Below are 21,164 nucleotides of genomic sequence, written 5' to 3' on the forward strand. Positions count from 1 at the left end.
CTATAAATATAAATAGAACTGCCAAGTGTGGTGTGCAGGTGGATAAGGCTTTATTACGAGCTTCCATGGAATGCATGTTAAGCACCACTGAAAATATATTAATGTATGATATTAACAATAAGATAGAACATAATAAGCCCAGGCCTATACTTAAAGCTATGAAAACAAACTCGGAAAAACAAACATCTGAAGATGAAATACTCAAAATTTGAGGTATATCACAGAAATACTGATGGATCACATTGGACCCTGTGAAAGGAAGCCTGAACATGATACCTGTGTGGACAGCAGAATAGCCCAACCCAGTTGCCCGTGAGACGCCTGCAGCCTGTGCGCACAGACGTGGGGTGATGGTGAGTCCATAGTGCAGAGGGTGGCAAATGGCAACATAGCGATCATAGGACATCACCACGAGGAAGGTCAGCTCTGTGGCAGCAAAGAAGTTAAACAGGAAAAGCTGAGCAGCACAGGCTGGCAGAGAAATCAATGCACTGCCTGTCAAAGAATTCACAATGAATTTGGGAACAGTAACGGAAATGCAGCAAATATCTATCAGGGATAAATTTCCTATAAAGAAATACATTTGAGAGTGTAGATGAGGGTCTCTCACAATAACAGTAACAGTTACAAGATTCCCAGTCAGTGCTCCCAGATAAATCACTAAAAATAGCAGACCTTGCATAACTTGTAGCTCTCGGGAGCTTGAGATCTCCATGAGGACGAATTCTGTGAAGATGGTGAGGTTGCTCATGTGCACTTTATATGCTGCAGTCAACCTGGGAGTCAGAGCATAAAATCATAAGATAACACTAAAGAGCAAAATGAAGCCAATCCACACTATCAACAAATAATAAGCCAACATTGGCATCAAGGTAAGGCTTCTAACCTAGAAATCAGGATATAGGAAATCAAGAAATAGCAGTCTTTCAAAATCAGTAAATTCATGAAATTCTTTTTCATTTTCCACTCATACTCTGCTGAGCTATAGTAGCTACAACACTCATGATATAGTAGAATCTAAGCAAAACTAAATATTTCTTATGAGATTTAAAGTTGAGTATTTCAATCATTGAGCTACAATTACAGTATTTCTTAAAATATACCTAAAAATAAGCTGAACACATCCAGTGCTTATATTCTTATTTTCTACAATATTAATGCAGACATGCTCTGTGAGAAAGTTTATATAGAGAGCAGAGCATTATACCACTACACAGCTATTACTGAATCTTGCTTGTACCAGGGAATGTCTTTATCTTCCCATTCAAAGGCAATGGGACATAGAAATTGCTTGTTTCTGTAACAAGTTAATTAATAGTTCTGGAAATGATTTGAGATTTTATTAGAAATGAAACAAATGGTTCTTCCTCAGCATTCTTTCATTTTAGTTGCTTTTAGGAAATGTAGACAAATTATTTCATTCCTCTTTTGTGACACTGCCCATAAAATTATATTTGATTTAGTTGGGAGTGTGTATCTTCAGTTCCCTGTTTTCAATCTAGTTACCTTTTTCACCTGCACACAAACTCTTGAGAAAATAATTCCAGCTGACAGTAGTCCTACACATAGCATCCTTTTACCATGTAGCAGGAATTCCAATATTTAGTGAAGGGTTCACATTCTGATCAATTCTCTTTCTTATATGCTGTTCTAGGTTGCAGAAATCTCCTCATTCATAAAAAAAATTATGCTAACTATAATTAATAAATTGTGCTCATCTTGAAGTAGTTCAAAGTATAAAGCAATCTTATTTCAATAAATTTTATTGCTATTGAAGTAGAATTTTTTACTAATTTCTACTTGTCAGAAACCAGAAATTAAAGAATTATAATTACACATGATTATAATTTGTATTTTAATAATATTTTCTTTATAAAAGATCTCTTGTCTTTACAAATATGTTTTCAGTTTTTCTGCCATTTTTATACATGTTAATATATCTCAGCAGGATCTGAGAGAGAGCCAAAGTAAATACAACCCCAGGTAGTGGTGCTCCTGAGGGTAATGGAGACACCCAGCTCCTACAGTCATGACAGATTGCTCTGAAGTTCAGTGCCCTGCCAGTGTGCCCTGCCTTGGAATTTGTGCTCCTGAATGTGATGGAGTGGGACTCAGATGTGACCTCTCTTCTGTCACTTCTACTGAAACTGTGGTTGGTTCTGGGGTTGGTTTATGTTCAGAACTTGAACCTTTGGACTGTCTATGTGCCAACTGGGCCCTGAGACTCAGCAGAGTTGCAAGACCTGCTTTCCAATTCACTGGACTTACCCAGGTCAACTAACAGGTGGGGAAGGTCAACCCACCACACCAGGGAACTGAGAGAGTCTACAGCTGCAAGCAGGAGAATTTCAACCATCAGCCACGTGGAATCTAACCCCCAGCTTGATTTAGAGGTGGAGTGGACATCACCATCCCAGAGTCTTCAGGACAGAGGAATAAAATATGGCTTAGAGAGGACTTGCTGGTATTCTACTATAAAAATATTGACACTAGCAATGGAAGAAATTATATCATTGATGTGGAGACAGTGGCCACAGGAGTTGCTGAAGGCAGGGAGAGGGAAAATGAGTTGTGATATTAGGGCATTTTTGGGACTTGGATCTGTCCTGACTGATATTGCAGGGACAGATGCCAGACACTATATATCCTGACATAACCCACTGAACGAACTGGAAGAGTGTAATCTACAACATAAGCTATAACCCATATGATGTAGCAGTGTTCCAAAATGTACTCATCAAATGCAATGCATGTACCACACAAATGAAAGAAGTTGTCAATGTGGGAAGAGTAGGCATTGTGGGGAGTGGGGTATATGAGAACCTCATAATTTTTAATGTAAGATTTTGTGTGATCCATGTATTTTCAAAAAATATAATAAAAAATAAAAGTAAAAAATAAACATGTTATATTGCTTACATTGTTTTTATCCACATGAATTTCTAGTTTATTTCAAAATATTTTGTGCAGATTGTTTTATATAATATCATTTCTATTATATGTGGTTTCTTCTAATATTCTCAATTTCTAAAGTATACAATTTATGCAAAGTAGATAACTTATTAACTATGAAACATTACTCAGTGGTTAAGGTGAATACAAATGGGCTTTGGTGCATGTTACTGAATTAAGCCAGATGTACATTTTTTAAAAAAATATTTCTGCATATTTGCTCTATCAGGATTATACATTAGCCCTTGATCATTAAAACCTCCTTCCTATCATCCATCTCTTCAGACTGCAACTTTTTCCTTAGTCCATAGAAATTCTCAAGTTTAATTATGCTAAATTTACCACGTATCTTCTTTAAAATATACCATGACAATCAAAAGAATAGCTATGGCCATGCAGAGAGTTCAGGGTTTTTCCTCTATGCCTTATTACCTCAGGGATTTTTAAGAAGCATTTATTTCATAATTTTAATGTGTGGACAATAGCATTATGAGTGGGATTGCTAATTCCTTGTCTATTTTTTAAAAGAAGATATATAGTAGTATTTTAAAATGACCAGCATTTATCACGGTTGCTTCAAAATATCCAGCAAATAAATATCAGAAATTGTTCATTGTAAAAACTACACTGGAATTATTAAGATGTCTATCCTACCAAAACTTATCTACACATTCAATGCAATCCCAATAAAAATCAACGCAGCCTTCTTTAAGGAAGTAGAAAAACTAACTATGAAATTTATTTGGAAAGGAAAGAGACCCCGAATAGCCAAAGACATACTGAAAAAGAAAAACGAAATTGGAGGAATCACACTACCTGACTTCAAAACATACTATAAAGCTAAGGTGGTGAAAACAGCATGGTATTGGCATAAGGAGAGACACATAGACCAATGGAATCGAATTGAAAGCTCTGATATAGAACCTCACATATACAGCCACATAATATTCGATAAAGCCACCAAACCCTCTCAACTGGGAGAGAGTGGCCTATTCAACAAATGGTGTCTGGAGAACTGGATAGCCATATGTAGAAGAATGAAAGAGGATTACCATCTCACACCTTATACAAAGATCAACTCAAGATGGATCAAAGACCTAAATATAAGAGCCAAGACCATAAAAACCTTAGAAAGCAGTGTAGGGAAACATCTACAGGACCTTGTAATAGGAAATGGATTTATGAATATTTCACCAAAAGCACGAGCAGCAAAAGAACTAATAGATAAATGGGACTTCCTCAAAATTAAAGCCTTCTGCACCTCAAAGGAGTTTGTCAAGAAAGTAAAAAGGGAGCCCACACAGTGGGAGAAAATATTTGGCAATCATATATCTGATAAGAAAATTATAACTTGCATATATAAAGAACTCCTATATCTTGAAAATAAAAAGATAAACAACCCATTTAAAAAATGGGAAAAAGACTTAAACAGACACTTCTCCGAAGAAGAAATACAAACGGCAAGAAAGCACATGAAAAAATGTTCCAAATCTCTAGCTATCAGGGAAATGCAAATCAAAACTACAATGAGATATCATCTTACACCCATAAGATTGGCAGCTATGAAAAAAACAGAAGATTACAAGTGCTGGAGAGGATGTGAAGGAAGGGGAACACTCATCCACTGCTGGTGGGAATGCAGAAGGATCCAACCATTCTGGAGGACAGTATGGCGGTTTCTCAAAAAATTACCATAGATTTGCCATATGACCCAGCAATACCACTGCTGGGTATATACCCAGCAGAACTGAAAACAAGGACACAAACCGATATATGTACACCAATGTTCATAGCAGCATTGTTCACTATTGCCAAAAGTTGGAATCAACCCAAATGCCCATCAACAGATGAGTGGATCAATAAAATGTGGTATATACACACAATGGAATACTACTCGGCTGTAAGAACAAACACACTACAAACACATGTGATAACATGGATGAATCTTGAGAACCTTATGTTGAGTGAAGCAACCCAGACATTGAAGGACAAATACTACATGACCTCAATGATATGAAATAAACAAGCTGCCCTAGATAGCAAGAGACTGAACGATAGACTTACAGGAAATTGGAGGGTGGAGGAAGGATATGAGCCAATGTCTGCAGGGGTGGAAGTTAAGACGAGATGGTGGTAAGTATGAACACAAAGAAGAGATAAAAGGGGGGCAAGGGGTTGCCTTTGGTTGGGGCTTTGCGGGTTTGAGGGTGGCTGGGGAGAGACGGATGGGTAACGTTGCCCAAAAGTGGGGGGGAGGGAGGGTTCGCATACGAACACAGGAGAGGGTCAGGTGTTGGTGGAGAGTAAAATGCCGAGAAAATCATATCAAAATATAATAAAGAGGGTTACCTGTTTAGAATGCTCGGAGGGGAGGGTCTGATGCAGGACGGGCTCCTGGGGAATGTCTAAATGCTCATTCTGCCAGAGTGGGTGACACCATGGGTAGAAACCCAAGTAGTGAGAGTGGGGGTGGACCCACATCCTGGGGAGGACTAATGCCATCAAATAGAGGGAACTGTACCCCTCGAGAGAAAGGGTGGCTCCCAGGGCATTGGGGCAGTTGAGCAAGTTAGGCCCTGAACACTATTCCATCTATCTCTGGAAGTGGCTCCTCAGGAAACGGAGGTTGGCTGTCACTGTGGGCACCAAGGTGGAAGGGAAAATGGACGTTAAATGTGTGGAACCAAAGTAAATGGGGGGTAAGAGAGGAGTTTCTTGAGAGTACACAAGGATGGATATAAAACATGTAATATTACACCATAACATATAGGAGATGACAGACTGATAATGTAAACCATAATGTAAAACAGGATAACTAAAAATGTAAAGAACTGTGTATCCTAAAGTATGCACCATAATGTAAGCACAGATGTCACCTTGTTAGAAAGCTAATGTCTCAGAATCTGTACATCACTTTAAGTAAATATGATATGAATAGGGCGTAAGAGTATCACTGTGGAAGGGAAAATGTTTTCTGGTGGATGTGTGGGAGTGCTGTATATTATATATATGCATTGCTGTGGTCTAGGACTCCTGTGAAGAAAAGCTGAATAATTAGGGGGAAAAAAAAAAAAAAAAAGAAAAAGATAGGATGTGGAATTTTTTCAAGTCAACATTCTTTATCTAAGTTCTTTATCTATCTTTATCCAAGTTCTTTATCTATCCTTTAAGCCCATCGCTATATGCCATTCCCTAGTAAGGGACCATGACATTATATTGGGCTTCAAATTTCGGGGAGTTCTGGATCACAGAGTGTTTCAACAATGGCAATGGAGGGATACTGGTATGGGATACCAATGACAGGTGATATATGGCTGACAGGGAGCTGTACAGAACATATGTCCAGGGTGCATGGTAATGTTTGGATATACTCATAGTGGCAACAATTAAAAACCACAGCAGGGGGGGTACTGGGTTCCTGACCAGTGGTGCTCTGTCATGGTCCCTAGGGGAGCAGCGACAGTCTCCCAGGTACAGCGGCGGGGACTGGGAGGGAGTGAGGGTTCAACAGTGAGCCCCTGATGCTAATGACTATGCTTGTGAGCTGATAAACCTAAAATAAGAACAAGGCCTAGAGCAACATTGTGCCTGGGAATTTACTCCTGTCAGCCTTCATGTTACTCAAATGTGGCCAGTCTCGAAGCCAAACTCAGCATGTAAATGCAATGCCTTCCCCCCAGCGTGGGACATGACACCCGGGGATGAGCCTCCCTGGCAACGAGGGACCACTCTCAACTACCAACTGATGATGCAACTGGAAAATGACCTTATATGGAAGGTTCAATGCGGATCAGCAGAATATCCATGTCTACATAAAATAACATGACTTTAAAATGCTGTTTGACCTAAAGTAAGGGGGAAATGGAAAGGAGAAATGAGTTTATATGGCTACGAGTTTCTAAAAAAAGAGTCTGGAGGCTGGCAGAAGGATTGCCCTCATGCACAACTGAGCAGAGTCAGAGAGACAGATAAAGCAGATACAACCCCCAGATATTGGTTCCTTTGAGGGCTAAAGAGACCCATCGGAGTTATGGTCATGGCCGATGGGGTTAACTACCAGGGCAGATGGCCCCTCTTTGGAAATGGTGTTTATGTGTGATGAATCTGGACTCAGATGGGATCTCCCTTCATAAGACTTTCATGCTAATGTGCTGGAGGTGCAGTTAATGTTGGGGTTTAAGATATATTTAGGGGATTTGAATCTCTGGACTGACAATGTGATAGCCAGGTCCTGAGCCTCAACAGACTCCAGCACCTACAATCTGATTTATTGGACTTACCACACTCAGCTAAGATGGAGTTGAAGAAGGACAACCACCACACCATGGAGCCTAGAGTGATTACAACTGAAAATGGGAGGATTGCATCCAGCATCCATATGGAATCTGAGCCTCCTCTTGACATAGAGGTGCAATGGACACAACCAATCCAATGTCCACATAGAAGAGGTGGCATTGGATTGGGAAAAGTGGACATGGTGGACGATGGGTATGGGGAAAGGCAGGAAGAGATGAGAGGTGGAGGCGTCTTTGGGACATGGAGCTGCCCTGGATGGTGGTTCAGAGGTAATCACCGGACATTGTAAATCCTCACAGGGCCCACTGGATGGAATGGAGGAGAGTATGGGCCATGATGTGGACCATTGTCTATGAGGTGCAGAGGTGCCCAAAGATGTACTTACCAAATCCAATGGATGTGTCATGATGATGGGAACGAGTGTTGTGGGGGGGGGGGGGGGGAAGGGGGGGGTGGGGTTGAATGGGACCTCACATATATATTTTTAATGTAATATTATTACAAAGTCAATAAAAAAAATACACTGGAAATCTTTACATTTCCATTAATGTTTTAATATTGATTTTTATTTATTTTGATAGATTTCCATGAAATACCATCATTATTTTTTGCCTGTAAATTTCTGGGTTATGAAATATCTCATACTTGTTGCTTCTGCTATTTCAATATCAAGGGAATTTTGTTATCAATATGTTTCCAATATTTTGAGACAAACTATTCACAGACAGATCTTCAGGTACAATATATAAAAATATTGTGAAGTTAGTAATTGAATCAGAAAAATCCAGCCTATCTTTAGAGCAAAAATGTGCCATATGGCAAAGAAATAATTAAGTGTGCAAATTATCTTGAGGCCTAACAGTGTTGTGTAGGAGAATTATTCACTGGTAATATCAAAGAAGTAAATCAAATATAATATACAATTACACCTTAAATGTGAGAGATTTTCTTCCATAACAGGAACATATCTTTGAAATATTTAAAGGATTGATAATATCCATGGTCCTACCTCTTCCTTTACTGCATAAAATTCATGAAATCCCTTATCAGGTAGATACACTTTTAACAATCATTCTGCTTCTGGATTCTTTCTATAAATGTTTTTTCTTTTGTAAGGATACTTGTGGGTCATACCTCCCATGAGACAAGGTTAACTGTCAATCTCAATCTCAGGAGAACTAGTTTTCCTCCATTTCCTGCTTGGTAGGAATTCCTTCCCTATACCCTTGAGATAAATTAAATTTTTAATGGTGTTTCTTTGAAATAAAATTAGTAAATATTTTTTTAGACTTGGAAAACTAATTATACACTAAGATTTCCCAATTCAGAGGTAAATCAATATATTTTCAATTTTATATTTTTAGATTAAAATTACTGAAAAATAAAAATCAATTTTGAAGAGCTACTAAGTTTAAGAAAATGAAATACTTTAGAACTGATTTTAAAAGAAAACATGTAAAAAAAATTTTAAAGTATTTGTGGCACAGAGTGTAATTCACTCACCAAATGTGTTTTGAGCTTATCTACATAGGATTTGATCCCTAAAGTTATGTTCCCTTCAGAATGTAAAATTTTACCCCTAAGAAGACTTTCTTAAGGAGTTAATAGTCATTGTCCAGAATTTTTTATTAATGACTGGAAATCCGGAGAGAAGTATAATGTGTAAGAGGCTAAGAAATTCTGGGGAAATTCTGTGGACATGAAGACTCCAAAATAGATGTTTCTATGTAACTTCACAGTTTATCACCAGAGTTATAAAAGTCAGTTTGAATTTGGTGAGTAGTGATTAGAAGTCAAATCTATAGAGATAGAAATAGCCCTTTACATTTTGTCACACTCTTTGATTTCTGAATAAATAGGAATGAACTGTATTCTCATACTGGCTTTTTCATTTAAACTTTTGAAAATATTCTCTTGGTTGAAGAATATGAAGAAAATATGAACTCAAAAATATATGATTACAAAATGAAAGTAGAATCATAGCACTTTCAGGAACTTGACATATTCTTCTGATGCTACACCAAAAGTAAGCAAATGGTGGTTTCTTAAAGCAGTCTTGCAATTTTTAATCTGACATCATATTAACAACTTTTCAAACTCTGTAAGATTTAAATTCATTATCTAATAAGGCATTTTGAGTATTTCTTTTACTCATACATGATTTCATAACAATATGAAGATTCACCTGGAAAATGCTGGTCACAGAGTGATGCCGGTATTGCAAACACCATATATTTAATTATACATTACCAAAATAATTCATATTTATTAAAATTGAAAGAAACCAAAAGCAGTCCTATGATATATGTAACACTAGAGTTTTAATTTTTATATTGAACAAACAATTGATACTTTAGTTTTAACTATATAATCTCATTCCTATAATTTCTTGCATGAAGTTGCATCATTACTTATCCATGAAAAGTGTCTTTAGTCACAAAGTAGGTTCCTGTTTTCCCCTCTGGAGCAAAATTCAGTTTCTCACTCTCTAACAAGCTCCTGTTTTTCTTCTCCCCCTAATAAAACATACACTGGAGGAAAAGTGTGAAATCAAGGGCACTTTAAGGAGCACAGTCAAGGTGGGCAAAATCAGTGGCTACGAGCTCACCTTTCTCCCCTCCTCTAATGGCCACCTTGGAGACCAAGTTTGCAGGTGGACTCAGCCAGTAGCAACCGTCCCACCTGTTTGTCAAAGTCTAATAAAGACCCTTGCCTCTTTCGTTCTGGGATATACATTTGAGAATTCTTAATAAACTTTTCCCTTCTGTGATCAACTGTTGGTGTGGATTTCAATTCTCTGTGCTGGGCAAGGATCCAGAGAAGCCACAAAATTCCCTTTAAATATCAACATCAGTATCGCCATTAAGTTCATCAAGTTTGGTGAAACTTGTATGCTCAGGTGGAGGATTCAATTTCTCTAAAATTCTAAATTCACTTGAAACTCAAATTTTGTCATTAGCAATTATTTTTAAAGTTTCTATAATATTCCTTTTCTAGAAAATACCTGCCATTCAGCAAGGTATATTTTGTGGTAGCCAGTCTTTTAGTAATAACCAGTAATTAATTAGTGGCATTTGTAATTTGTTCCATTCTCTTTTATTCTTGATAGAGCAAAGAAGGAGGTAATCAACATGATTGTTTCAAAGAAAATCTTTTGATTTGTTCTATTTTCTTTGTTATCCCCTTTATATAACATTGATTTGGACTCTTCCCTTTATTATTTTTTAAATTTTCTGCCTTTTTATACTTAATGGAGATTCACTTTGTTCTTCTTTCCCTGGATTTATGAGAGGTAATTGTAGGCCATTGCTTTTAGACATTCTTTTTTTTAAGAATAAGCACTAACAGATGTAAACTTCTCTCTAGGGAGTGCCTTATTTTTATTCCACCTTTTTGGATATATTTTGTTTTACTATCATTCCATGAAAATATATATATAAATATATCAAATTTTCCTTCTGATTTATTTTTGACTCACAGATTTGGTACATTTATATTATTTCCAAATGTTTTGTTGTTGATGCCTAATTTAATTCCATTGTGGATAGAGAACAAATTATGCAAAATTGGTCTTTCTAACTCATGGATCCTTGTTCAATGGCTCAATATATGTTACATCTTGAGATATTTTCCAGGGAAATGCTAATGAAAACATATTATGCTAATACACAATTCCAGCATTTATAAAATTAATAATCATGTCAACACCAACTGATTGTGATGACATTGCTCAACATAACATTTCATACATTTTAGAGATATTCAAGATCCTACAATAATTGACAAAAAAATTGAAAAGTTTCTCATAAAATTAAGATGAACTAGTAAGTCAAACCTTCATTCTGTACTCAAGATTACTGGATGAATACATCCAAAGAAAATTGTACAAGAATTTTTATACTTGCTTTGTTCATATTAACTAAATGTGCAAATGGTACAGGTGTACATGTAATGTGTGGCTTATTTATGAAACAGAATAATACAAAAAAACTTAAAGTAATAGACAACTAACATATGCAACACTATGGATGTATTTCAAAAATATTATTTTGAGTTTTTCAAAATATGCCCATAGCATGATGCAAAATTTATGTGAAGTTTTATGGCAGGAAAAATTAAACAAGTGTAAAATAAATAAACTGTGGTATTAGTAGTTAGCCCTGTGTGATGGAGAATCTTTCTGAGGATTAACTAGGAAGGAGAGAGGAAATTCAGTGCAACATTGGTAAAAGTACTTTCTTTGATAGGGGTTTGGGTCAATGTGATTTTTCATCAGGTTTAAATGAGACCCAGAAATTTAAGGTGCATGCATTTTGTTGTAAAATTTGCCTAAACAATAAGAACCATACTCAAATAATTACTTTCAATTAATGATAAACACTCTGATGTGTTCAGGAGTGAAATATAATATTTGCAAATAAAATTTAAATGCAAAGAAAATTTTGAAAAATATACGAACAATGATCGTTGAATAGATGGAAAAAAGGGAGGGATAAATAAATGTTGACAAGTTGTATAGCAAATCTTCATTTTGCAATGTAAGTTAAAATGAAGGGTTATAGATATTCAGTATAAATGTCTTAATTCTTTATCTCACTTACATGTGATAATAAGTTATACATAATTCATACTGCTGGAAACTGGAAAAACATAACCACAATGATGTACTGCCACACATTCAGTAGGTTGTGAATAAAAGACATAAAAGTAAAAACACATCTTTCTGGGTTTAATTGTATAGTTGGAGATAAATAAAAGCCACAACTGGAAGGTACAGGAAAAGGATTTGGTTCATTTGTGGACTGTCCTTTATTTTTTCTTGGTTTAGGATTTTATAAAGCAAGATGCATAAGGTAGATTGGTATATTCTGCTAAAGAGCGGTAGTGATCCACTCTGCTTACATTGTTGCATCACAAGGGATTTGCCCAGGGAAGATGGCCTGCTGGAAAGTAAATATATTTATAAAAACAAACAAACCACCCACCCATTGGGATTTTAGGATAGCAATCACAAATTTAAGACCTTGGCTTCTTGTTTAGGTTCAATATCCTGATGCTCAAAGTTTGTTACAGTGCGCCTTATGGTTTTTGTGGAAGAAGGATTTAGTCTTTGAGTGGGAAGAAACAAGTGCAGGACATAAGCAACAAAATACCTGGACTGGACTGCCCCAAGGGTTCAAAAATTCCCCAACTATTTTGAGTAAAAAAATTAGCCCAGGACTTGTGAGAAACAGTTACCTTAAATAGGCAATATCTTCAGTATGTAGATAACATTTTAACTGCAAGTCCAAACCAAGAAAATGCATTAAAGATACAATTGAAATACTAAATAGCTTAGCAATCTTGGGGTACAAAGTCTCAAAAAGTAAAGCCAGTTAGTCCAGAAATCAGTCCGCCATCTTAGATTTAAACTAAAGAATCAGGAACAAGGACCCTGACTACTGCTAGAGAAAAGTTACTTTGTAAATAAAAAGCTCAAAGAGCTGTTGCCAGCTCAAGGGATTTTAGGCATAGCTGGGTTCTGCCAAATATGGATTCCAAATTTTGAGCTAATAGCTAAACCCCTGCACACAGCTTTGGTTGGTGAGGATGCAGAGCCCCTCCAGTGGACCTCTGAATGTGAACAAGCCTTTCACCAACTGAAGAGGGAGCTAATGAGTGCCCCTGCCCTGGGACTACTAGATCGCAGAAAGGCTTTTAATTTATTTGTCCATGGAAAACAATTCTCCTTGGAGAATTAATCCAAAAATTGGAAAGTGAGCATCGTCCAGTAGAGCACTTCTTAAAACTGCTAAACAAGACTGCAAAAGGGTGGCCAGCATGTTTAAGAGCTCTTGCTGCAACCTATATCTTACTATAAGGGGCTGAAAACTTTACACTAGGACAGCCCCTCACCATTCACACCCCCCATTGAGTACTCACACTGCTTGAAGGAAAAGGGAATCTTTGGCTAACCTAAGGGAGGCTTGAAAAATAGCAAGTGGCACTCGGAAACAACCCAAAAGTTAAATGAAAAGTTTGTGCAACCTTAAGTCCAGCTTCTATACTCCCATCAAATACTAAGAAAATACCTATTCATAACTATATAAAAACACTAGAAAAAGTCTTTTCTTCCAGGAAAAACTTGCAGGATTCTCCTCTACTAGATCCAGATGTAGAAATCTTCATTGATGGAAGTAGCTTCGTTAAAGGATGTATTCAAAAAGCTGGGTGTGCTCTTGTAACCGCAGGGGAAGTACTAGAAGGTACACCAATTCCCCCAGGGAGCTCTGCACAAAAAGCTGAGCTTTTTGCTCTTCTTAGAGCCCTCCAAAGAGGGGATAGAAAAAGAGTGAACATTTACACTGATTCAAAATATGCTTTTCTTATCTTGCATGCACATGGGTCCATTTGGAAGGAGAGAGGACTTTTATCATCTAGGTGGAAAGACATGAAGCATGCCACACAAATAACTGAACTTTCAAGCAGCAGTTAAACTACCAGCAGAAGTAGCTGTAATGCACTGCCCAGGACATTCAAAAGGAGACTCCTATGTTGCCTTAATGAACAGACAAGCAGACCAAGTGGCAAAAGAATCCTCAAGAAAAGGCTACCCTCCTAGTCAAGTAGCTGTATTCATTAAACCTCAGATTCCTCAACATATAGAGGAAGATTTCTGTCCAGTCTATACCCCTGCAGACCTTGAATGCACAAGAGAATGGGGATTTCAAGAAAATTCAGAAAAAAAAAAAAAACAGAAAAAGGGGGTAAGTGGCTGTAAAAGAGCCAAGGACAATTTTATCTGCCTGAGAACCTAGTATAACCCCTAGTCTCTTATTATCACCACACCACACACTTGGGACAACAAGCACTAATAAGTCTTCTTTATTGATTTGGTGGTGGGACCCCACCTTGCTCAAGCTATACAAAAAGTCTCTAACCAGTGTCTTACTTGTCAGAAAAATAACCCAAAGGGAACATTGTGGACTTCTTTTGCAACACAAAGTCGAGGCTTTGCCCCAGCAGAAGACTGGCAAGTAGACTTCACAGTAATGCCAAAAACCACAGGAAATTTTAAGTATCTTTTGGTATTTGTAGACACCTTTTCAGGGTGATGGAAGCCTTTCCCTGCCACACAGAACAGCATTCCACAGTGAATAAATTCCTCCGCCAGGAAATCATCCCGAGGTTTGGACTGCCCCAAACAATTTAGTCAGATAATGGACCTGCTTTTATTTCTGCTGTGCTACAGGGTGTCAATCAGTGTCTTGGAATTATGTGGAAACTACATGCAGCCTGGAGACCTGAGTCATCAAGAAAGGTGGAAAGAATGAACTATAAAGAAAACCTTAAGTAAAATTTGTCAAGAAGCAGTTAAATTTGACAGAAGCACTTAATTAGCTCTCCTTTTGGTTAGGGTGGCCCCTAAAAGAGGACTTAAATTAAGTCCATTTGAACTTATGTATAGAAGGCCCTTTCTAAGTAACCTGAGGGAAAAACCCAGCTCACCTGTAACCTTAGAGGGAGCCCTCCATAAGTGGGCTTTGCAATTAGGAGAGCTCCTTACCACCACGCATGTATATGCAAATATGCACCTAAAATACCCCACTGACCAGCCTCCCCCACCCCTTCTCAATCAGGGATCAGGTTCTTCGAAAGTTTAGAAAAACAAATATCCTGAAGAACAGTTTAAACCCAAACAGGAGGGACCTTACACAGTACTGTTAACCTCTCATTCTTCTCTTAAGTTGCAGGGAATCAAGCCCTGGGTCCATCATATCAGAGCAAAACCCTACTACTTATTGGAGCCAGCAGATAAAGGAGGTCCTGAGCCAGAGATCACACAAGAGCAAACTATGAGATGGAGCCAGCTGAGAACCTGCAGTTCTGACATTAGCTCCTGTTTTAACCTTGGAAAAGCTGCTTAACCTTAAGCTTCATTCTCATCACCAATGAAATGGTTATCTTAATATCTTCTTCATGGCATTGCTGTGAAAATAAAATGGAATTATGCATGCAAAGCATGTATCACAGTGTTCGGCATGCAAATGTGTTCAATAAATGTTTGTTACTAAAGTTATTTTCTTGAATCTTGAGTTATCCATTTAATAAAAATAAAGATATAAAGTATAAGAGAAAAGAAAACTCAATGATTATAGAACTCTTAAATAAATCCAAGAGTAGAACAGGGCATTTCTAGAGCATTTGCTTTAAAACCAGAAATAAGATATCCCTGTCATATAGCATGTGGAGGCTATAATTAATATAGTAACACCAATAAAAAATGATATCTCTCTTGTTGGAAAAAAATTAAAGGGCTTGATAACTAAAGCCAAGATAATTCTCTTCCTATGTTGAACAAAACTGAGACCAAGCCATAGTAGTGTAAATGGATGCTCTGTGAATACTTACTCTTGGAAAGTAAAACTGTGAAAGATCTAAAAGGCTTGCGAATCAAGACAAAGAAATTGTCCCTCAAGACTCTCTTCAAAAAATTGTCCTTGCTAGATTCAGCAATCTAAATAAATTATGCCCACACCCACACACTCCTCTGCCTCAAAAGAGCTGTCTTAAAATCATTCAACCCATGCCCTATAATTCTATAAATATTTTTCTACCAAATACCTCATGTTGTATTATTTTATTCAGATGAATTGTCCATTAGAGGCAGACTTATAGGGATAGAAAGCAGTAATGTTTACATAGGACTAGGGGACTTGGAAAGAAATGGAGAGGGGCTGCTAATTTATAGTTTCCTTTTTTAGTGATGAGAATGTTCTAAATTTGACTGTGGTAATGGTTGCACAACTCTGTGACTGTACTAAAAAGAATGATTTACAATTTCAATGAATTGTATGGTATGTGTCTTAGTTTCCACAGCTACTATGACAAATACCACACAATATGCTGGCTTCACACGAGGAATTTATTGATTGCATGTGTCAGAGGCTGGAAGAATTGCCTCCTCCCAGAGTTTGTTGCATTCTGGCTGGCTGACAATCTTGAGTTCCCTGGGTTTTCAAGCCCATGGGTATATCCTCTTTTCACATCTGGGTGTTCCTGTTGACTTCCTGCTTCTCCCATTACTTTCTCCTTATAAGGCCTTAAAAAATAGGATTAAGACCCATCATGATTCAGCTGGCCACACCTTAATTAAAAATAACATCTTCAAAAGCTGAGGTTTACAAAGGGTTCACAACAACAGGACTACTATTAAGAACGTGTTTTTGTTCTTCTTGGTTGGATATTTCAATCTACCACAGTATATGAATCATACCTCAATAAAGCTGTTATACATATTTTAGAGCAAGGAAATGAATGGGTTCAGAAGGATGAGTGAAAGTACTGCATACTTGAAAAACTGAGTCCTGTCATTTACTGAACAATTATTTATGGGGCCTTGTTCTTATCAGGAAGTACTGTTGATGCTGGATAAATAGGGATAAATAAGGCAGGTGGTTCCCTGAGATCATGGGGCCTAAGTACAGGACAAAACATGTGTGGATATGGAAGCATTGTGCATTTGCCTGATAGACTTTTTCCAGAATCCTTTTTTGGAAATGCAGATGTACAGAAATACAACAAATAAAGATGTACAGAAACACAACCAATACAACAAATAAAGGGGTTTCTGGTAAGTAAAATGGATTAAATTCTACATTATCGATAAACACATCTCATAATCTGATATTTAATCAAAACAGCACACAGAAGCTACATGAACTTTGTTTTATTAATTATTCAAATTGTATAATGGTAAATTTCATTACTGTTATAGCCCGAGTGTATTGACCCCTTGATATACAGAAATAAACATTCTCATATGAAACTCTATTACAGTTGATACAAATGACACGCTATACCTAAGGAGAAATGTAACAAAAATTAAACAGAATAAGTAGTATAAATAATTAAATAGAATAAACTTACAGATTCATATTATATAAAATTCAGTTATGAAATACACTAACAGTTATAAATTATCAAATATCCACCTAAGCCATTTTTATAATCTCTTAATAGAATAAGACTAAACAAGAAAAAAAAAATCAGTTGAGAGAAAAAAATCTTGCTGTTTTAGGTCTTCAAAGGAGACTTATTAGAAGCAGGATCCACACAGCAATTGCTACATTGTTCCAAGCTGTATAAACAAGCTGAAGTCAAGAGGCTGGTGTTGATGCATTCTTGTTACCAGTGGAGATCAGTGTTGGGCCAAAGAAGTCTCTTAACAAATGGAATCTTGGGGAGCTTCCTCCTCACTTTCCAGAATAGGGGGAAGCACAGCATGTCCTCTTCTCAGAACATTCCTCCTGGGCCTCCTTCTTAACATCTGACTTTTGACAGGAGGGCAATGTGGAAGACCAGAGCCTGGGCTGGCTGATCCCTTATCAGGTGACAGGGTTGGATAAGAAGATTCTATTGAGCTGCTTCTGCTTGTGAGAGAAGCTCCAAGACAAGATCTGTCTTGATCCCCCATGGCACCTACTGACTCTGGATGGGGTTGGCCCAAGTGCAGGGACCCCAGGATTGATACAGGGCATGGCTTTACCGTCTCAGCCTGATTTTCCTCCTTCCTTGGGGAACTATTGCTCCAGAGGGTTCCTCGTTGTACTTCCAGGACTCTGCCAAATGCTCCATTTGGAATATGAGGGGTGAAATGATAATTTTCAGAAACTTTGTGTTCTTCCACAATTAGCTTTTGTGCCATGTATGTGTTTTCTTTTCTCATTTCAAATAAGTTTCTCTCAGCTATCAGAACTCTTATTCCCAAATCATGAGCTTTATGCTTCTGGGAAATAAGAAGGTTTTCATAATACCCAGTGAGTCTATCAACATTTTCTGCAATGATTTCTGCTAGAATTTTATAAGTTTTCACCTTTTCACATCCATTGCTGATGCCTTTATTTGCTTTGGAAAAATCCTCCATCTTCACAGGGTAAATTCTCTTTAAATTCAACACTGGATAAACATTTGTTTCCTTTTCTTGAAGGGGATGGACTTGATGTTTCTGTTGGAGCTTTTGCCTCTCCCTTTCTAGCTGGGCGATTTCTAAGTGGAGCAAAGCTTTTTCAGTTTCGAACCTTTCTATGTGATTTTCAAGTTCGCTAATTATTTTAGTTTCTTCTTCTAATTTTGTGTGCATTTCTTTTCTTTTTTCCCTCAGACTTTCTAAGTAAGTATTTAACTCCACACCATCCATCAACACTCCTTTAGATTCTTCCACTATTTGGTCTCCATTTTCTAATATCTTCAGTATATCTGATTCCATGTTCCCAAGATCTATATAATCTTCCTCAAGAACAGCAGCTGAATCACTAATCTTAAGCAAGTGCTCAGTTGGAGGTTTGACCTGACCCACTTTATTACTAAGAAATGGCTCCGGAGGGAGTTTAGAGTTTTCTGAGATTTCTCTCTCTTTAGTAAAAGTGCCCAGCTTTCCCTTCTGTTTTTGAGATTCCAGTGTAGACAGTTTCATGCTTCTGTCCAGCCTGGAATTTTCCTCCAAAGCTCCTGTCACTGATGTGGGAATCTGTACTGTATTCACTTGAGAGATTTTGAAGAATGATTTGGTTGCAGTGACTTGATGTTGGGGTTGCCTTGTTGAGTCTTCTAAGGTCAGAGTACTGCTTGTAGGATTAGGCATAAGGTGAACTTGTTGTAAACATTTAGATGTCTCTCCTTTCCATGATTTTCCAGACTCATCTGCTTTAAGTCCAAGTAAAGAGTTGTAGCTTTCCAGTTCTTTACTCATGATCTTCACATTTACAATTTCTGATCCTTCCTTCTTCAGTCTAGCTTCTCTTATAGTTGATTTAAGGTCTCCAAATACCTTTTCAATGTGGTGAAACTTATCAACATTTTGTCGTGTTCCCTCTAGAAGAGCAGAAATGTCAGTAGCCAGTTTTTTGTCTGTCTTTCCTTCATCATATGATTTAATAATAAAAATCCCCACTAAAACTATCCAAGCCACCATTGTCCACAGCAGTCCTGGGAGATCTGGGCTTTGTATAAAGTCCTCTGGCAGAGCTGCCAACACCTGGCACAAGGTCACCAGGATCAGGATTGCGCAGAGCATCATGGCTATCAGCAGACCATATGAGCCTCCCAAGGCCTCTGCTGAGTCACCTCAGGTTGCCAGGAACCTGTTGCCACAACACAAGATAGAACCTCATGGTGAGCCGCCTGCCTGGAACCTCCAACTGCCTGACAACCAAGGCAGACCTCAGTGGGGGTGGGGGAGAGGTCTAGAAAAACAGTGCCTCCATCTTTCCCCACATCTTGACCCACAAATCAGTGATCACATCTCATGACCCAGGGGATATAGACTAAGCTCTATAGGCCAGCAGGGATGGCCTCCCTAAAATTTTTCCCAACTGCCTTAGGAAAGAAAGAGATAAATGCTTTCCCATAGCTGTAAAATATCTGGATTGCTTATTGGGAGGTTTCGTGGGAGAGGATTTGCAGACCCCAATGCTGGCCACATAAATTTTTCATTCTGTGGCCTAGGACATTCGAGACAGCGCATGGTGATCACATAAGACCCCAAACTGTCAGTGCCCTCCTTAATTTGTTTCTCCCTGGCCTTGAAAGTGTACTATGAATATGAGAGGGGTTATGACAGCCCCTGCACAGAGATTCAACTCACTTTACTGCTTTCATCTTTAAAAACTAAGGGAGAATTATTGGAATTTTCAAGTCTTTAGATTTCAAGCTCATACATTTTGTTTGTGTGATCTTTAGATTCACTCTCATTTTTCTCTTTTAACTGTTCACACAAGGGCTGCATTAACCAAAAAGATTGTTAGCTGGCATCTGATTCTTTTAGCAATAAATTATATTTTTAACTCTTTATTTTGAAATAATTTCAAATCTACAGGACAGTTGCAGAAGTAATACAAACCCCATACAAAGAATCAAACATAATCCCACACCCAAGGTACACAGATACTCAGATCCACAAATTTTAACATTTTTCCATATGGTCTCTATCATTATATTATCTATCTACCTACCTATCTATCTATCTACCTACTTACCTACCTACCTACCTACCTATCTTCGATCATTTGAAAGCATGTTGTACATGTAATCCTCAAACACAATGTTTCCTTGTATCTTCCTTAGGAAGGATATTCACTTATTTAATCACTTTAAGTGCAGTTGTCTGGCTCAAGAAATTTAACAGTAAAATAAACCTCACACTCTAAATCTAAATGCTTACATTGAAAAAGAAGAAATACTTCCAAGCAGTGAACTAACCTCAAAACTAGAAGAACTAGGGAAAACAGAGCAATCTAAACCCAAAGAAGGGAATCGGACTTGGTCCAGTGATTAGGGCGTCTGTCTACCACATGGGAGGTCCACGGTTCAAACCCCAGGTCTCCTTGACCTGTGTGCAGCTGGCCGATGGGCAGTGCTGATGCACGCAAGGAGTGCCATGCCACAGAGGGGTGCCCCCGTGTAGGGAAGCCCCACACGCAAGGAGTGCTCCCCATAAGGAGAGCCACCCAGCACGAAAGAAAGTGCAGCCTGCCCAAGAATGGCACCACACACATGGAGAAATGACACAAGATGACGCAGCAAAAAGAAACACAGTTTCCCATGCTGCTGACAACAACAGAAGTGGACAAAGAAGAACACGCAGCCAATGGACACAGAGAACAGACAACTGGGGGATGGGGTAAAAGGGGAGAGAAATAAAATAAATCTTTAAAAATAAATAAATAAATAAACCCAAAGAAGCAAAAGGAACTAAACATGACAGCAGAGATAAATGAAACAGAAAACAATAAAAGATAGAATGAACAAATTCAAAAGTTGGTTCTTCAACAGGAAGTAGCTACAGAAAGAATGACCATGCCCCTCAGTGTCCCCTTAAGAATAATGGCATGAACTCTCAAGAAGAGAATTGAGGCAGGTTAGTATAGTGAAAGAGG

At 37.8% G+C, this 21,164-nt stretch overlaps 1 long non-coding RNA gene across 1 annotated transcript in view; it reads right to left on the reverse strand.

The window, feature by feature from the left end:
- The window catches only part of LOC139437870 (uncharacterized), a 121,465-nt gene that overhangs the window by 48,249 nt on the left and 52,052 nt on the right, over positions 1 to 21,164 (reverse strand). Inside the window, exon 2 of the long non-coding RNA XR_011647785.1 lies at positions 676 to 776. This is a non-coding gene — a long non-coding RNA (uncharacterized lncRNA). The remainder of the gene's footprint in view (positions 1 to 675; positions 777 to 21,164) is intronic.

Source organism: Dasypus novemcinctus, chromosome 30, assembly GCF_030445035.2.
Source record: "Dasypus novemcinctus isolate mDasNov1 chromosome 30, mDasNov1.1.hap2, whole genome shotgun sequence".
Lineage (NCBI taxonomy): Eukaryota > Metazoa > Chordata > Mammalia > Cingulata > Dasypodidae > Dasypus > Dasypus novemcinctus.